General features: G+C 43.8%; 1 protein-coding gene across 1 annotated transcript in view; it reads left to right on the forward strand.

Annotated features, from left to right (window-relative positions):
* The window catches only part of TERT (telomerase reverse transcriptase), a 360,451-nt gene that overhangs the window by 224,515 nt on the left and 116,269 nt on the right, over positions 1-19,667 (forward strand). The window lies entirely within an intron of this gene.

Raw genomic sequence — 19,667 nt, forward strand, 5'->3', positions numbered from 1 at the left:
TTCGCGTACACAACTTCCGCTGCAGCCGGGAGGAGATGCGGTTAGTGGCAGGGGGTTGTCTGCGTCCATTGCGCAGACCTTCCCGGGCTGTCAGAGATCAGAGTTCCCTGTGATCTCTGACAGCCTGGGAAGGTCTGCGCGATGGACGCAGACAACCCCCGCCGCTAACCGCACCTCCTCCCGGCTGCAGCGGAAGTTGTCTACGCGAATCGCATAGAGCTCTACACGCTGCCCGGACAACGCACCGTTTGTGGAGGTAAGTTTGGAGGAGGGAGGCGGAGGGAGTGTTAAATGGGGGGCATAAGGCATTTCTGGAGGCAGAGTGCTCTGTGAAATGCCTTTTAACCCCCTTAATGCCACTCTGCCTCCAGAAGTGGAAAATTTACCTTTTTTGAAATTTTCATTTCCTGGAATCTGTGGCAGCACACAATGGGTTAACGTTTCCTCGTTCCCTTGGAATAGAAGATACACTCAAGCAATAGCACAGAGACAAGTAATAATTGATTAATTAATTGGTGGTCCCTCCCACACATACCCTATAAAACCCGTTACCTAACAACAGACACCTGTATGGTATATAGCAGTGAAAAAAATTTATTGGGTGGGTATACTTGTGCTGTCACGGATTCCAGGAAATGAAAATTTCAAAAAAGGTAAATTTTCCACTTCCTGTTCATCCGTGGCAGCACACAATGGGACGAACCCAGCAGTGACAAAAAAAATACAGGGTGGGAAATCACAAGCAGTTACATCATACTCGCTCCATGAATTACACTCTTGCCAAAGGCTGATCCTTGAGAGGATGCGACATCCAACCTGTAGTGTTTCATAAAGGTAGATGGAGAGGCCCATGTGGCCGCTTTACAGATTTGATCCATCGGTATGTGGTACCTCTCTGCCCACGATGCTGCTGTTGATCTTGTGGAATGAGCTTTTAGAGTTAGAGGAGACTGAATACCTTCCATGGTATAGCACATCTTGATGGTGTCTCTTAACCATCTGGCTAGAGTAGCTTTGCTTGCTCTTTTGCCCTTGTTTTGGCCTTGAAATTGAAGGAAGAGACCTTCTGATAGCCTAAAAGGAGCAGTTTTCTCCAAGTAGGTTACAATGGTTTGTTTCACATCCAGGAGGTGTAAATTGTCTTCTTGAGATGGTAGTACTGGAAGTATGATCTCCTGATTTAGATTCTCGACTGACGGAACTTTAGGCAGAAATCCCGGCATTGTTCTTAGAATCACTGCCTCTGGGAGTAACCTTAGATAAGGTTCCCTGCTAGATAACACCTGGAGTTCACTGACTCGTCTAGCTGATGTGATGGCAACTAAGAAAATGGTTTTAAACGAAATGAACTTTAGAGAGGCCGAGTCCATCGGTTCAAAAGGTTGATCGCAGAGCTTTCTAAGCACTAGAGGAAGATCCCAGGTAGGGATGGGGTCATGATATGATGGCCTCAACTTGTTAACCGCCTTAAAGAACCTAGAAACCAGGGGGGAGCCAACAAATGCTCCATTCAGTTGTGCATTAATAGCCGTCACCTGGACCTTCAATGTGTTCGGTTTTAATCCTTTGTCAAAGCCCTCTTGAAGAAACTGCAGCAGAGTAGGTATAGCTGTAGGAGACAATTCTTTTCTCGTACACCAATCTGAGTATAGTTTCCAAACTCTAGAATACACTCTCCTTGTGGCTGGTTTCCTGGACTCTAGCAGAGTGTTAACGACTTCATTAGAAAGACCTTGATCAATTAATGCTGACCTCTCATGTACCATGCGCCAATTGCAGTCTGTTCAGGTCTGGGTGGAACATCCCTGATTGAAGAAGCAGATCCTTGGAGATCGTCAGCTTCCACAACACCCCGCTCGAAAGCGTCAATGCGAGTTGAAACCATGCCCGACGGGGCCAGTATGGGAGAATAGCGATTGCTCTGGCGTTCTCGGTCTGAATCTTCTTCAGTACCTTTGGAATGAGAGGGATAGGAGGGAATACATAAATGAACATTAGATTCCAGTTGATTGATAGACCGTCTATGAAGGTCGGACTGTCTTTCCTCGATAGTGAGCAGAAGCGGGACAGCTTCGAGTTCTGGCGAGTGGCCATCGCGTCTAGCTCTGGCGTGCCCCATCTGGATGTTATAAGGGAGAAAACTCCCACTCGCCTGGGAGCATGGTATTTCTGCTTAACCAGTCTGCTGCCACGTTCAACGACCCCTTGATGTGGATAGCTGAGAGGGAGAGAAGATTGATTTCCGCCCACTCCATGATCTGGGCACACTCTTTCTGCAGCAACCTGCTCCTTGTTCCGCCTTGTTTGTTTATGTAGTATGCTGCCGGTAAATTGTCCGTCTGGACTTGGACTGCCCTGTGAAAGAGAGGGTCTTTGAAATGAAACAGTGCTAGCTTGATAGCTTTCAACTCTCTCAAGTTGGATGAGAGTCTTGCTTCCGCCGGTTTCCATTTCTGTTGGACCCAGGCTTCCATAGTGTGGGCTCCCCAGCCTTTCGCCGAGGCATCGGTAGTCAGGACTATGGGTTGGGAGGAAGCGACAGACCTGCCGCTTAGAAATCTTTCTGGTGTCAACCACCATCTGAGATCCTTCTTCAGATGGACAGGGATTACCATCATGCCATCCAGGGTGTCCTGCTCCCTGTTCCATGATCCTAGGATATGATCTTGTAGCAACCTGATGTGCGCTCTTCCCCATGGTACTGCTTCCAGTGCTGATGTGAGCAGGCCGAGGACTCTCATTGCCTCTCTGATAGTACATTTGTTGAGGGATATAAGGTGGTTCACAGACTGCCTGATATTCGTGCTTCTTTCGCTGGAGAGAAGAAGTCTCATAGACTGAGAATTTCTGACAAAGCCTAGGTAAGTTATCTTTGTTGTGGGAAGAAGTTGCGATTTCTTGTAATTTATTAGAAAACCGTGATCCTGCAGAACCTGAATAGTAAGCTGCAAGTGGAGATACGGGTGAATAGTGACCTTTGCCTCTCTCGTGATATGGTACTTCCTCCAATGCGTTTTTCAGCACAAACTGATTGATGAGATGCGGAATAACAGGATTGGCGGTTCGGCTGATTAGGAACCTGTCTGGAGGTTTTTCTCTTAATTCCAGAGAATATCCTCTTCTTATCGTGGTCGTGACCCAGGCATCTGAGGATGTTTGAGACCAAATCGTAATAAAACTCTGCAGTCTGGCACCCACTGGTGGCCTGGCGTCATTGATCTGAGGTTTTAGGGGTGAACTGTTTCTTTCTGGAAGCACCCCCTTGAACTTGTCTTCCTTTGGTCTGCCTTTTCCTGTCTGACTGACGAAAGGGATACTGCCTTCTGGGTGATCTCCGAGATTGCGGGAAAGATGTACCCTTCTCTTCACTTAGAGACTTTAATATGTCTTTGAGCTGTGATCCAAATAAAGATGAGGGATGAAAAGGAAGAGACACAAAGTTGTTTTTTGATGGAATGTCTCCTTCCCACTGTTTGATCCAAAGGGATCTCCTTGTCGCGTTGGCCAGGGCCATGGACCTAGATGAAAATTTAAGGACATCCAAGGGGGCATCACAAAGAAAATCAGCAGCGGTCTTCATAATAGAGATATTACTCATGATTTCTTGTCTTGGCACCCCCTCTTCCACATCCTGGGCAAGATGGGTTAGCCATATACGGAGTGCCCTGGCCACTGGTATAGAGGCTTCAGCCACCTTGGCAGAGGATGCTGCTGCCACATAGGTTTTCTTGCATAGTGAGTCTGCCTTCCTCTCCATTGGGTCTGGAAGCATGCATGACTCGTCAGAGGGAAAAAAATACTTTTTAGCCAGTTTAGCTGCTGCAATATCCACTTTCGGTGGGTTCTCCCAGTGTGAACATGCCTCTGAATTCAATTTATAGATGGACTTGAACTTCGCCCCCGGATCTGTTCTTTTCTCGGGTTTCTCCCAATCCTTTTCACACCAATCAGAGATTAAGTGGTGCGCAGAAAACTCTTTACCCTTGTTACGGAGAAAATAAAATAGCTGTTCTCTAACAGGCTTGTTAGACACGTCTCTATCCGACTCCAGTACACCCTTAATAGCCGAGATAAGCTTAGGCACTTTGTCCTTATGCAGTAAGTAAAGGTCATCTGGGGCTTCGTCATCTGAATCCTCAGAGTCTGATCGCACAGTGGCACTAGATTCCGTAGATCTGTGACTAACGGAAGGCTTGTATTTCTTCTTCCCTGTCATGGAGGATACCACTTCTTGGAAAGTGCTAGTCAGTTGCTCTTTAAACCAGTCTAAGAACATCCCAGGCTCCATCTGGGCTGGTTGTTCCGTAGACATGCATCCTGCACATTTATCCTGAGCCCAGGATTCAGGCAAGGGCTGGGAGCAATTCAAACAGGCAGTATGCCTTGACTTTCTCCTCCTGAACAGGAGAAGGGATCCTTGGCACACCCGATAATCACTCTGTGGTGAGCTGGCTGAGGGACCAGAAAAACTCCCGGTTTACGGCCGCATAAACACTCTGTTATAGGAACCGGGTGGTGAGCTGGCTGAGGGACCAGGAAAACTCCCGGTTTACAGCTGCATAAACACTCTCCTGCCCCAGGGACTAAGCAAACGCCCAGTATAGAGGCTACCTGTCTCTGTCTCTTCTTCTGTTCCTAGAAGAGAAAAAATACAGGTGTCTGTTGTTAGGTAACGGGTTTTATAGGGTATGTGTGGGAGGGACCACCAATTAATTAATTAATCAATTATTACTTGTCTCTGTGCTATTGCTTGAGTGTATCTTCTATTCCAAGGGAACGAGGAAACGTTAACCCATTGTGTGCTGCCACGGATGAACAGGAAATGCCTTTTAACCCTCTATACGCCACTCTGCCTCCTGAAATGCCTTATACCTCCCTATATGCCACTCTGCCCCATAATATGCCTTTTAACCCCCTAAATGGCAGCGTGGCATATAGGGGTATAAGGCATTTCTGGAGGCAGAGTGCTCTATACAATGCCTTTTAACTCCCTTAATGCCACTCTGCCTCCTGAAATGCCTTATACCTCCCTATATGCCACTCTGCCCCATAATATGCATTTTAACCCCCTAAATGCCAGAATGGGATATAGGGGTATAAGGCATTTCTGGAGGCAGAGTGGCACATAGGGGGTCAAAAGGCATACCATGGGGCACAGTGGCATATAGAGGGTTAAAAGGCATATCATGGGCCACAGTGCCATATTGGTGTGGCAAGCCTGGGGGCAGATGTGCGTAACTGGGGGACAGGTTGGAAAATACAAGAAATAAAAACAAAAAAAATCTTTTTCTCAATCATAGCTTTTATTAAAAAAAATAGTTTACATGAATTAACATTTACTGGTAAAACTTTTTTCCTTTGGGGTCGTCTTATATTCAGGCTTTTTCTTTTTTTCCTAAGTTAATATTCAGATTTTGGGGGGTCGTCTTATAATCAGGGTCGTCTTATAATCGAGCAAATACGGTATTTTTCTCAATCATGGCTTTTATAAAAAAAAAAAATGTTCACATAGTTTTACATGAATTAACATTTACTGGTAATACTTTTTTCGTATAGGGAGGTCTTATATTCAGGCCTTTTCTTTTTTTCATAAATTAATATTCAGATTTTGGGGGGGTCATCTTATAATCAGGGTAGTCTTATAATCGAGCAAATACGGTATTTCCCACGTGTTCGTGGGTTTTAAGTTGGGAGCAACTTTTATCTTTTGCCACTCTCATCCTGTTCACAGTTTATAGGTATTGTGATTCTTGAGATCTCATAGGTATGAGCACGTTACAGATGTACAAGGTACATTCTTTATAGGCTTTAGACATGTATCACTGAAACCAATGCTCTAGTTGTACTAAAAATACTGGGCTTGGTTGTCTCTCCTTTCTGCACCTCTTTTGTGCATTACTCCCTTCTTTAGACCCTCAGTTTTTTTACTTGTACCATATATATTATGGACTTTAGACAACTCTTTTATTGCTATTTTGTTTTACACTACAAATCATCAACTCTCAAATTCAACTCAGTCTCACACAGTATTTTGCAGAAAACTCTTCACCGGCTCTCCCCATTGAATTGCTATGGAATGCCTACAAAGCTGTGATCAGAGGGAAATGTATTAGTGTAGCATCCCATCTTAAAAAGCAACGTTCTCGGGAAGGAGATGAAGACAAGCTTCTTCTTCAACTATATGCCTTAGAATTCCTGAATAAAAAAAGCCCCTCTGATACTTGTCTTAGAGATATTGAGAAAATAAAACTCAAACTTTCTCAACTGCATTCCGCTGGCACAGCCCGGATGCTATCAAAACTTAGACAAACATTTTACTCCAAAGGCAATAAAGCCGATACTATGCTTGCTAAGAAACTGAGAGATACTTTGGCTTATTTAAGGCCGCAGGGCATTAAATCTGCTAAGGGCACTATACTACGGGATCCCTCTCGGATGGCCGAGGCTTGCCTCTTTCTTTTTTTTTTTTTTTATATATTTCTTCATTAATCGGGAAAGCATTATTTGAAATAACAGTAGCAATGTGGAGTACAACATCAATCAGTATTACAAACCAACAGAATCCAAAGATCGAAAATGGATAAGGGACATTGGAATCACAGCAGACACAAAGTACAAAGGAACATTGCTGAATGACAATAAGAAACAGCAAAATTTGTGTCAAGAGGTAAAGGGGCAGGGCGAGAAGGAAGAGTTAAACAAATGACTCCCAGCCTTCACAGTCGGGCTCCCCTAGGTCATCACAGAAGTCCCCACCCAGCTCCCTCATCCCCGGAAACCCGGAATGGGACGCCACCCTTCAGGACCTGAAGACAAAACCACTGAGTGGTATTAAAAGCTAGAAAAATGGAGCTCTGCGTGGATCTATCTAGAGACACTATGTACGGTGACCATCTGCTAAAAAAATGTTTGACCTTACTCTCTTTATGTAGAGTGGATTCGATCCAATCCATTTGGAACAAAAACTGCAGCCGGGAGAGGACTATGTCTAAAGAAGGTGGTTGGGGAGATATCCATTGGGATAAAATGGCTCGTTTAGCTACGGCTGAATGGATGCTAAGACGGCGTCCAGCCTGGAAGGCACTGTGATGTACATTGTGACGCTTCCCAAGCCGGGGGAAGTCTCTTGAATTGTATGGGAATTTTAGACCCATCTCTTTATTGAACACCGATCTTAAATTGTATGCCAAAATTTTAGCAAATAGTCTCAGTGTGTTTTTTCCTAATTTTTTGCATTCAGATCAAGTAGGATTTGTTAAGGGCAGACAAGCAGGGGATAAGTTTATTAATCTTACTTGGGAAGCTTTTAAAACTAAAACGCCAAGTTTGTTGATATCTTTCGATGCAGAAAAGGCCTTTGACAGGCTTCACTGGCTTTTTCTTACATCAGTTCTGGCTTCTTTTCACGGCCGTTTCCTATAACAAATGGCACCCGTCAGCGTTGCCCCCTGTCACCAAAATATTCGTAATGACCCTAATTTAAGAGGCTTTCCACTACGCAAAGGAGAACAAATGGTCCTAGGCTTATTTGCCGATGATATCCTATGGGTAATTACGGATCTTAAGTCCTCGCTGCCGGCACTGTGTGACCAATTACGCCAGTATTCTCTCATTTCCTATCACAAAATAAATATTGCCAAAACGCAATGGGTCTCAACCTGGATTCTTCCCTTAAACTAGAATTTACTACCACATACAGTTTTGAATGGAAATAAGATTGTCTCATACCTTGGCATGAAATTAACTCGGAACCAACATAAACTGAATTACTTTAATATTATTCCCATATGGGCTCAGGTTTAGAATTATATCCTTAGTTGGAAATCATTTGAACTCTCATGGCTTGGGCGTATTACAGCAGTCAAAATGTCTGTGTGACAGAATGACCTGTCATACAGGTCCCCAAGGTACTCAGAGAGGGCTCCAGCCTGGCTGTCAAACAAAGATAGCACAGGCAGGAACTCCATTGTTTAATTAATCCCATCAATAGGATTGCTGCCTGGGGATTAAAGGTTGGGTTGTATGCATGTATCTGTTAATTTATGTTAATGCGGTTCTCTGGATATATGAGTCTATGTTTTACATCAATAAACTGTTTATTCCTGCTGTACTCAGTTCAAGGTAGTTGTGTCTACTTATTGGGTACACATAGAAGGGTTCCAAGGTGCGCATGCTGGCTGGTGCTGGAAGTGATTCCATGGACAACAGGAGGATACATGTGGGTGATCTCTGGGAGTTACTACAGCTCTCTTGGTGAACCCGTTACATTGGCGGCAGCGGCGGGATTGCTTCCTAGTCTGAGGGACCCTTCCTTTGCACCAGGATCTATCTCCAGGAAAGAGAATGGAAGTCAGCTACGCAGAGCTGATCCAGAAGAACTGTACCCGCCTGAAGATCTGGAGGGAGGTTCTCCACTTGGAAATTACGTACAAGGGGAAAAGCCTACCAACCTTTGAGGAAAGGTTTTGGCTCCAGTGGAAGCAGCCCAAAGAGGAATGGGTGGCTGAGCTGGAGGTGCTGGTCCAGACAGAGCTGAGGTTGGACGATGGATATCGGGCTCTGCGGTGGTACGCAGCACAGCTGTGCCTGGGGCTGGAGGATAAAGGTCCCACAGAGGGCTATGGCTTCGGCGGCCCAGGATTATTATTGGAAATTATAGAAAAGGATTCCGACTTCGGTAGTGCATCGGAGTGTCGGGAGGAAGACGTCCAGGAGCGAAGGGCGGAGGATATCCCATATGTGCCTGAATTGTTGGCTGACCTGGATTATTTGGTCACACAAGAATGGGAACTGGAACAGGCATATCAAGAGTTATTTGACCATGTGCAACAGTATGCCCCAGTGACCATGGATTTCATGGATTTTACTGAGTGGTCACCTGCGGATGTTGACCCAGGAGGGGTGGATGGGACTGCGGTCTCTGCCCCTGAGTCACAGGGATACTGGACAGCTAACCCAGATCCGATAGCGGAACTATGTGACTGTACACCACAACCGGATCCAGAGATTGTGGATTTAATTGATTTTACATCTGAGGATGTTGGTCCAGGTGGGCTTGCAATTGACTTCCCTTCCCAGAGAAAGGAAGAAAGTTTTCTGGGTGTAGTAGATGGCACTGCGGTCTCCACAAGCACCCACTCGGCAGAAGAGCTGCCATCGGGGCAGAGTACCGCTGGCCTCTGCCTGCTCTTTTCCCTGTTTCCCGAGCCTGACCACAGCAACCTTGTAGGGTCCAGTCAGGCAGTCCCAGAGACTGTGGTAGTTGATGGGACTGCAGTCTCCACACCTGGGTCCTCGGAATGTTGGGCAGTTGACCCAGATCCACACTCCCCAGCAGAAGCACTGGCAACAAGGCAGAGTGAAGCTGGCCTCTACCCTCCCTCATCAGACGTCCCTCCACCAGAGGATGGTACAAAACCAGCACTGGGGGACATGTATCCCATACAGGTGGATGAGACTGTGGTTGCCACCTGTGGTCCCCAGAATTGCTGGACAGCTGGCTCGGATCCCCAACCCTGGATTGAAGGGGCCCCCGCCACCCTGTTATCTCCCCAGCGGCTGAGAAGACTCCAGAGAGATGGTGCAATTGTCAATTCTCTCCAGCGGCAGTTATATTTTTCGGGAGAGGCAGAGGGCAGGCCGGTGAATACTGCTCTTTTGTTAAATTGTTTTGGGGAGTACCAATTTGTGGCTGGCAGTGGTGGTCCAGATATACAGACTGACTTCAGAGTCAAACGGTGTGTGGTCTTATCAGACGTCAGTCTCCCCCAGAAAAAGGAGATATGTGATGGACCCTGTTTCCCTGCTCTGGCGAGTGGGACTGTTGTCCTCGTCTGGGACCTGAACTCCCCAGTCTCTAAGTGCACCCCAGTACTGGTTAGTGGGACAGGTGCCTCTTGCCAGCCCCCTGCATCCACAACTCTAGGAGCAACGGAGCTGTGCTCTCCAACTGAAATGGATGCAGACCCGGTTGGGGTCTGGCCCCAGTTCAGTCTTCTTTTTAAAAGGGGAGATATGTGACACCCCTCCCCTCCCTCCTTTGCCCCTACGACTCTCTGCATGTTTGAGATATGGCACAGGGTCACTAAAACATAGAAAGTGACGGCAGATAAGAACCAGTAGGCCCATCCAGTCTGCCCAACCTCTGAGTACTTTCCTTTAGTACTTGCCCTTATCCTATATCTAGCTTGGCCTTATGCCTATTCTGTGCTTGCTTAAATGACTTCACTGTATTAAAATCTACAACCTCTGCCGGGAGGCAATTCCATGCGTCCACTACCCTTTCCGTAAAGTAATATTTTTTGATGTTACCATTAAACCTTTGCCCCTCTAGTTTATGCTTGTGTCCTCTTGTTGTGGTAGTATTTCTCCTTTTAAATAAACTCTCTTCCTTTACCTTGTTGATTCCCTTTAAGTATTTAAATGTTTCTATCATATCCCCCCTGTCCCGTCTTTTTCCAGGCTATATAGGTTAAGATCCTTTAACCTGTCCTGGTAAGGTTTATCTTGTAATCCATAAACCATTTTAGTAGCCCTTCTCTGCATTTCTATATCCTTCTGGAGATACGGTCTCCAGTACTGTACACAATACTCCAAGTGAGGTCTCACCAGTGATCTGTACAACGGCATGAGCACCTCCCTCTTTCTACTGCTAATACCTCTCCCTATACAACCAAGCATTCTGCTAGCATTACCTGCTGCTCTACTGCATTGTCTGCCTACCTTTAAATCCTCAGAAATAATTACCCCTAAATCCCTTTCCTCACACGTTGAGGTTAGGACAGTACCAAACATTCTATACTCTGCCCTTGGGTTTTTATTCCCCAGGTGCATTACTTTGCATTTATCTACATTAAATGCCAATTGCCACAGCTCTGACCATTGTTCCAGTTTACCTAGATCGTTTGCCATTTGGCTTCTTCCTCCAGGAACATCAAATAAACATACCTTTCCATCAAGTCCATCTGCAATATCACTAATAAAAATATTAAAGAGAATGGGTCCAAGTACAGATCCCTGAGGTATCCCACTGGTAACAAGACCTTGTTCAACAACATTGGGATCTAAACCCAGAGATTGCAGTTTATTTATAAGTCTTCTATGTGGGACAGAGTCAAAGACCTTACTGAAATCCAGATACGCAATGTCTACCGCACCACCTTGATCAATTACTTTAGTCACCCAATCAAAAAAATCAATAAGATTTGTTTGGCAAGATCTTCCTGAGGAAAACCCATGTTGTTTCTGATCTTGAAACCCATGTGACTTCAGATGTTCAACAATCCTTTCCTTTAACATTGTTTCCATTAATTTCCCCACTACAGCTGTAAGACTAACTGGCCTGTAGTTGCCTGACTCCTCCCTACTGCCTTTTTTGTGAATGGGCACAACATTCGCTACTTTCCAATCCCCAGGGACAACTCCCGTTACTAATGATTCGTTAAATATATCAGTTAACGGTTTTGCTAGTACACCCCCAAGCTCTTTTAATAACTTGGGGTGTATCCCATCAGGCCCCATCAACTTATTTGTCTTTACCTTAGACAACTGAAGTAGAACCTCCGCCTCGGTAAACTCACATATTTCAAATGATTCAGTCCTTTTTCCCAAATGAGGTCCCATTCCATCATTTTCATCTGTAAAAACTGAACAGAAATATTCATTGAGGCAGTCAGCTAAACCTTTATCCTCTTCTACATACATTCCTTTTGTTTTTAGTCTAACTAATCCTTGTTTAACTTTCCTTTTCTCATTTATATATCTAAAAAATGTTTTATCCCCATTTTTTACTGAGAGGGCAATCCTCTATACATTTTCTCAAAAGTCAGCTTTTCTAAAATCTAAAACGTTTGTTTTTGCATGGTGTGACTCAGTCACTGTTCGTATATTAAACCACAATATATGACTGATTATCACTAGATCCCAAACTTTCACCTGCAGAAATATCTGTTAATAAATCTCCATTTGTGAACACTAAATCCAATATGGCCTCCTTACGAGTTGGTTCCTCAACTACTTGTTTTAAAGATAATTCCAGTAAGGAGTTTAGAATATCCGCACTCCTGGTACAACCAGCTACTTTCGTTTTCCAGTTCACATCAAGGAGATTAAACTCACTCATGATTATAATATCCCCCTTCACTGTCATTTTAGCTATTTACTCCACTAGTAGATTATCTAGTTCTTCTACTTGTCCTGGGGGTCTATAAATCACACCTATGCGAGTTACTTTACTTTTGCCAAATTGTATCGTAACCCAAACCGACTCTAAGTTCTCCTCACCAACTTGTATTAAGTTAGATTTTATGTTATTTTTCACATATAGGGCCACCCCTCCCCCTTTCTTGCCCGTTCTGTCTCTTCTATATAAAGAGTACCCCGGTATTGATATGTTCCAGTCATTTTTCTCATTATACCATGTCTCAGTAACAGCAACTATATCAACATTCTCAGTTGCCACAACTGTTACAAGTTCATGGATCTTATTCCCTAAACTGCGAGCATTTGTAGACATGACCTTTAGTTTGTCATTTAACACCGATGCTGCAATCGCTTTCTGTCCTTGCTTTGGGGGGCAAAATATATGCTTCTCCCTATTATCTGTATAGACCAAGCCCCCAGATCCATCCACCTGGTTACTAAGTAAATTGCCTTCCCTTTCTATACTGTCTAGCCTGGTATTTATTCCCTCCCCCCCCATTCCTAGTTTAAAATCTCCTCCAACCGTCTAGCCATTCTCTCCCCAAGCATATTGGACCCTCTTGCATTTAGGTGCAATTCGCTACTTTCGTTTTCCAGTTCACATCAGGGAGATTAATGTCACCCATGATTATAACATCCCCCTTCACTGTACTTTTAGCTATTTACTCCACTAGTAGATTATCTAGTTCTTCTACTTGTCCTGGGGGTCTATAAATCACACCTACGCGAGTTACTTTACTTTTGCCAAATTGTACTGTAACCCAAACCGACTCTAAATTCTCCTCACCAACTTGTATTAAGTTAGATTTTATGTTATGTTTCACATAAAGGGCCACCCCTCCCCCTTTCTTGCCCGTTCTGTCTTTTCTATATAAAGAGTTCCCCGGTATTGATATGTCTCTCATTTTTCTCATTATACCATGTCTCAGTAACAGCCACTATATCAACATTCTCAGTTGCCACAACTGTTACAAGTTCTTGTATCTTATTCCCTAAACTGCGAGCATTTGTAGACATGACCTTTAGCTTGTCATTTAACACTGATGCAAAATATATGCTTCTCCCTATTATCTGTATAGACCAAGCCCCCAGATCCACCCACCAAGTAAATCGCCTTCCCTTTCTATGCTGTCTAGCCCGATATTTATTCCCCCACATTCCTAGTTTAAAATCTCCTCCAACTGTTTAGCCATTCTAGCCCCAAGCACATTGGACCCTCTTGCATTTTGGTGCAATCCATCATGACTATAGAGATTGTACCCCAAAGCAAAATCAGCCCAGTGCTCTAAAAACCCAAAGCCCTCCTTCTTACACCAAGACTTCAGCCATGCATTTAGCTGCCTAATCTCCCGCTGCCTTTCTGGTGTAGCGCATGGCACAGGTAGTATCTCTGAGAATACTACCTTGGAGGGTCTTTTCTTAATCTTACTACCTAAATCCCTAAAATTACCTTTTAGGACACTCCATCTTCCTCTTACTATGTCATTGGTGCCAAAGTGCACCAAGACAGCTGGATCCTCACCAGCCCCTCCCAATAATCTATCCACTCTGTCTGGTATAAAAGGATTATACCATTGTCCAACATCACTAAATTTACACCACTTTCCACTTTAATGATTTTGATTCCAGACCTTAATATCTCTCACTGGAATACCCCTATCCTGTTAACTATAGGAGACCTTTACGCTTCGGGTACTTTAAGATCCTTGGAAGACCTTGCTAGTGCTTACAACCTTCCCAACAGAGACTTTTACAGGTATCTGCAGATACGTAATTTTCTTCAATCATCTTCTGTGAAAACACCCGTTGATTTAAGAACTTCAAGATTCTTGACATTCTCTTCTGTTATTGGAAAACACCTGAAATTCCCACAATAGCAGCAATAGTGGACCAGGTGGAAAAACATAGGATGCTGGAACACATGTCCTTTGTCAATGAACAAGGTTTGATCCCCTTGGGTCGATTTTATAAATTACCCACCAACTTTTAATTCAGGACTGTTAGCACTTGTTGTCTCTGAGATCGGGTTTGTGCTGCCCCTCTTTTGTGGAACATGTTTTACATTGTAAATCATTTGTGTGTGTTGGCCTTGTACACGCGGATGACGTGTTTGCATGTGATGTATCGTTTGATAAACTGTGCACCACCACTTTCTAAATATATAAAGTACTTTTTGTGTTTTAGCTGTATTGGGTCATTTCAGATTTAGATAGTAAACACAAGATGTGCACCCATCCCCACACACTCTTCCATCTCAGCAGTATGGCCTCCATCTTAACTGTTCTGGTTTTGACATGTTCTTAGTTCCCTTTTGGAATGTACGTAATTTTACTCTAAAATAAAAGTGCTCTCCCTAGAAGGATGTCACAGTGCAGACCCATATATCAGATTTCTGACATGACCCACATACTTACAGTGGCCTTGCATCAACAGTGTAGAGGCTCTCTTTTTCTTGGAATGTATTGGGTCCTTATTGTTTGATCAAACTGTTATGTACCTTTTTTTTTTACAGGACAGCCGACATCTTGCGGTTGGAGAAATCACTCGCAGTGGCGGTTGTGACCGCTCTCTGGACCGGTCACAGCTCGTCCTGGGGTTTGGTGTCGCTGAATGCCTCCTGATCGAGGCATTTCGGCAACACCATTGAAGTTTAGGTGGTGATCGTTGATCGCCTCCTAAACACTTTTAAAACGGGTGTCCGCCACCATACAATGTGTGGCGGACGTTGACATCCCGGGGAAGGGGCCATACACGGCCCCTAGTGCCGATCGCAGTGTTGCTGAATGCCTCGAGGTTGAGGCATTACAGTAACACCGTTTGGGTGCAGAAAGCGAACATAGATCGCTTTCTGCACCCGTTTAAAATCATGACGGTCCTGGCACGTCAATTGTCGTTAACCGTTCGTTTTCGTGCCCAGACCATCAATTGTCATTAAGGGGTTAATGATGCTCAGATCTGAAAATTTCCTATTTGTTGTATTTGCATTGTGATGTTCTGTGCTGTTCTTTCTACACAAGCTTTCAATAAAGATTACATTTAAAAAAAAAAAACGTCAGGAGGAGCCAGGAATTGTCAAAGCACAAGAAGAAACCACGAGGAAGCTTTATAACAAGTAAGGAATGTTCAGACTGCCAGGATTAAATAGCCCTACCAAAGAAAACCCCAATCTGATGTTAACTGGATGGGTGTGGAAAAGGCAGGAAGGTATACCTTTAATTGCCGTTTTCTACACGTGTGATAAGCCTTTAACTAGGGTGGGTGGCCATCTTAGAAATGGAAGGTGTCCAAGAAGGTGTTGTCATGAAACATGACAGCCGCTTGGAGGTGCCTGTGAGATCCCTCCATCGGGCTCTGTGCAGTGGAGGCAGCGGCCATGCAGGAAGGTATGTCGGGGGTTACACTATTACAAGAAACAAAAACTGTCTGCGCTTCTTACCCTAATAAAGTTGGCAACAAATATATAAACATAATATAAATGAGAGGTTTTGGTTATATGAATTGGCCAAAGCATAATTAAGCTCACCTGCCACGTCAAGGCACACTCTCAATAGGGTGAGAACCTACTCTCACCTCCTACATAGTGGGCACACAAAGCAGTTTATACTGCTACCAAAACCTTATTAATGTGTTGGGGGAGGTGCAATTAAACATCCTCCCCATTAACCCCTGGACAGCAAGCTGCAACCAGACTGATGAGGAGCCAACAACCTCAAACATGTGCAAACAGGGAAAAGAAAAAGTGTCGGTGCGCTAAGCTAGTCTGTATTGTACAGCCAATACACTGTTTCTTGCAGCATGCTTACACCTGTTTGGTAGGCCTCGTATTACACATTTGTATTATTTGAGCCTGAGACTAGCTTAGCGCACCGACACTTTTTCTTTTCCCTGGGGGTTACACTATTGCCAGATTTGTTAAACTTTTTGGTTAAATCTATTTGGCTTTTGTGGACCCATAATTGTTTTCTTTTTATCTCCAAAGATGTGGACTTCTATGGGCACTTTCTTTCCACCTTTCTATGCCATCCTTTTTGGGGTTGGTGGGAACAGTCTTTGAAAATAAAAACCCTTTCAGTTCCTGTATTGCCTGGTATGCCAGATATATAGTTGATTTATCATTTATTTAGTCTGGAGCTGCTGAATCCCCTGCACAGTAGGTAAAGAAGGAAATTGAGCTGCAGCTCCAGAGTAGAGCACATGCAGGCACTGGCAGACAGGCCGAATTACCCCCCCCCATGCATATCACAAAAAAAAGGATCGATCCCCCAGAGAAAGGAAGGGCTGGGCCAGGCACTGTCAGACAGACATATCTAGCCACAAGACTGATCCCTCCCTATAAAAAAGAGAGAAAAGCAGCAGCAGGGCACTGGGTAGGCAGGGGCTTGTAAATGATAGGCACATTAAGCAGGACTGAATTTTCCTAATATCACACAAATTAATAGAATTCATCGCCCAGATTAAGGACAGCGAAAAAGCAGCAGCAGTAGTAGTTAGAGCACTATGCCTGGGCAGGCATGTGTTCTGTTGATGTATACCTGCAATGCTGTGTTTCCATGTATATGTGTGAAAAAGATCGGAATCAAAATACCCAAACGGAAAAAATGCCAATCTGGGTTATTCTTAAATAACCTCAAATAAATGTGAATATCATATAGGTGTGAGAATATGTGAATAATAATAAAATGAAATAAAATAAGAAAAAAGTGGCATATAGGGAGGTTTAAGGCATTCAGGAGGCAGAGTGGCGTATAGAGGGTTAAAGAGGCATTTCTGGAGGCAGAGTGCTCTGTGAAATGCCTTTTAACCCCCTTAATGCCACTCTGCCTCCTGAATGCCTTAAACCTCCCTATATGCCACTCTTCCCCATAATATGCCTTTTAACCCTCTAAATGCCAGAGTGGCATATAGGGGTATAAGGCATTTCTGGAGGCAGAGTGGCACATAGGTGGTCAAAAGGCATATCATGGGGCACAGTGGCATATAGGGTTAAAAGGCATATCATGGGGCACAGTGGCATTAAGAGGGTTAAAAGTCATATCATGGGGCACAGTGGCATATAGGGGGTGTAAGGCATTTCTGGGGCAGATGTGCATAACTGGGGGCAGGTTGGAAAATAGAAGGAAATAAAACCAAAATATATTTCTCAATCATAGCTTTTATTTAAAAAAAAAAAAAATAGTTTAGATGAATTAACATTTACTGGTAAAACTTTTTTCCTATAGGGTTGTCTTATATTCAGGCTTTTTCTTTTTTTTTCTAAATTAATATTCAGATTTGGGGGGTCGTCTTATAATCAAGCAAATACGGTATATATATATATATATATATATATATATATATATATATATATATATATATATATAATATATCAGCAGCAGGGTCTAATATTTTATATATATTGGCTGCAGGCGCTAATATTTATATATATATATTGGCAGCAGGGGATAATATTTTTATATATATTTATATATATATATATTATATATATATATATATATATATATATATATATATATATATATATATATATATATATATATATATTGGCTGTAGTGGCTAATATATATATATATATATATATATATATATATATATATATATATATATCTCCTGGTTAACTTCCTACCTTTCTGATCGTACCTTCAGCATCTGTCTCCAGTAACAGTTCCCCTCCCCTCTCAGTAGGGATATCCCAAGGCTCAGTTCTAGGACCCCTTCTATTCTCTTTTTACAATTCTTCACTTGGCAAACTGATCACTACCACCTGTATGCTGATGACACCCAGATCTATCTATCCTCTCCTGATCTCTCTCCTTCTGTCTTAGATCGTGTAACTAAGTGTCTCGCCTCTGTTTCTACCTGGATGTCTGCACGTTTCCTGAAACTCAATCTCTCCAAAACCAAACTTCCCTATCAGTTTCCCTCAATGTTAATGGTGCTACCCTTGACTCCACCCCCCACATTCAGTCTGTCTCTAAAATCTGCCGTTTTCATCTTAAAAACATTGCCCACATCCGTTCCTTCCTAACACAGAATGGTACTAAGGCTCTTGTTCATGCCCTTATTATCTCCCACCTTGATTATTGTAATTCTGTCTTAGCTCTTAACCGTCTCACCCCTCTGCAATCCACCATGAATGCTGCTGCCAGACTTATCTTCCTCTTCCATTGCTTCACTAATGTCTCTCCCCTCTGTCAGTGTCTTCACTGGCTGCCTGTGCGCTTCAGGATTAATTTCAAAATCCTTACTCATCTCTAAATACACTCCTAACCGGTCTCTCCGCTCTCCCAATGATCTCCTTCTATCCTCTCCTTTGATTTCTAGCTCTCATGCAAGATTTCTCAAGGGCTGCCCCTATCCTCTGGAATGCTCTCCCCGGGCTATCCACCTTTCTCCGTGCCTTTATTCCTTCACAAAAATCCCTCAAGACCCACTTCTTTAAGGATGCTTACAACATTGCACGTTAACTCCCTCCCATATTCCTTTAGCTCAACTTTCCTAGTCCCTCTCCCGCAATACTTTTAACAGTGTGGCTGGTCTATCCCCAACAACAGCACTTTTGTGTAATACACCCTAAATCTGTCAGGAACTGGGTCCATACCCACAACTTTGCCCAAAGATGGAGTTCAGGAGTTATTGCGCAGTAGCGGAGTGGGACAGGGCCTGGTGCGGGGATGACTGCACTCACCCCGGGGGTTGAGCACCTAGGGTTGTGCAGCCACATACCAGCACCCTGACATAGCAGCGGATGTTGTCCAGAACAAAACAAAGAGATATCCTGCAGGCACCCTGGAACAAGCATGAGACATAGCTCTCCAGACGAACGTACAGGATGCTGCAGGCTGGGAGTAGGGAAGCTAAGCAGAATAACAGCAGAAACATAGCAAGCAAGGGGGACAGAGCAAGGAGACCGAGCAAGAAACATAGCCAGACAAGACATACATTTACAAGACACAACAAAGGACAGGGAACAAGGAACATAAGGGATGGAATGAGGATCCTCGGACGCTTCTCCTTTAAGCAAGGATAGGACATCTTAACTGGGACTTGGAGAGAGGAACAGAGATCCTCAGATGATTCAGGGAAAGGAGGGCAAAGGTTCATAAGAGACAGACAAACATGAATACAGGAACTAGCCTAGCACTATGTGGTGGCAGCTACAGCTGGTGGTGGCGGGTACTGTGAGTTTGCTGTCGTTGTCAATGCCTTCAGTTTCCTCTTGAAATAAAGCTGCATGGTGTATACTTGGATGTTGATTCATCTCAGAATTGGTAAGACGTCCCTGCTCGCCACCTTACGGCACATCTTGCACCTTGCTGTGCGCCCATCTCCCACAGTCTTATAATTTTCTCACACTTTAATACGTTTCCCACCAGATGAGGTAACAGTGGTATTAATTGGATTTATTGTTATTTTTTATATCTATAATTGTATTATTGATGGTTGTGGTGGTGGTAAGTGTCATGTCA

This window comes from Spea bombifrons, chromosome 5, assembly GCF_027358695.1.
Source record: "Spea bombifrons isolate aSpeBom1 chromosome 5, aSpeBom1.2.pri, whole genome shotgun sequence".
Lineage (NCBI taxonomy): Eukaryota > Metazoa > Chordata > Amphibia > Anura > Pelobatidae > Spea > Spea bombifrons.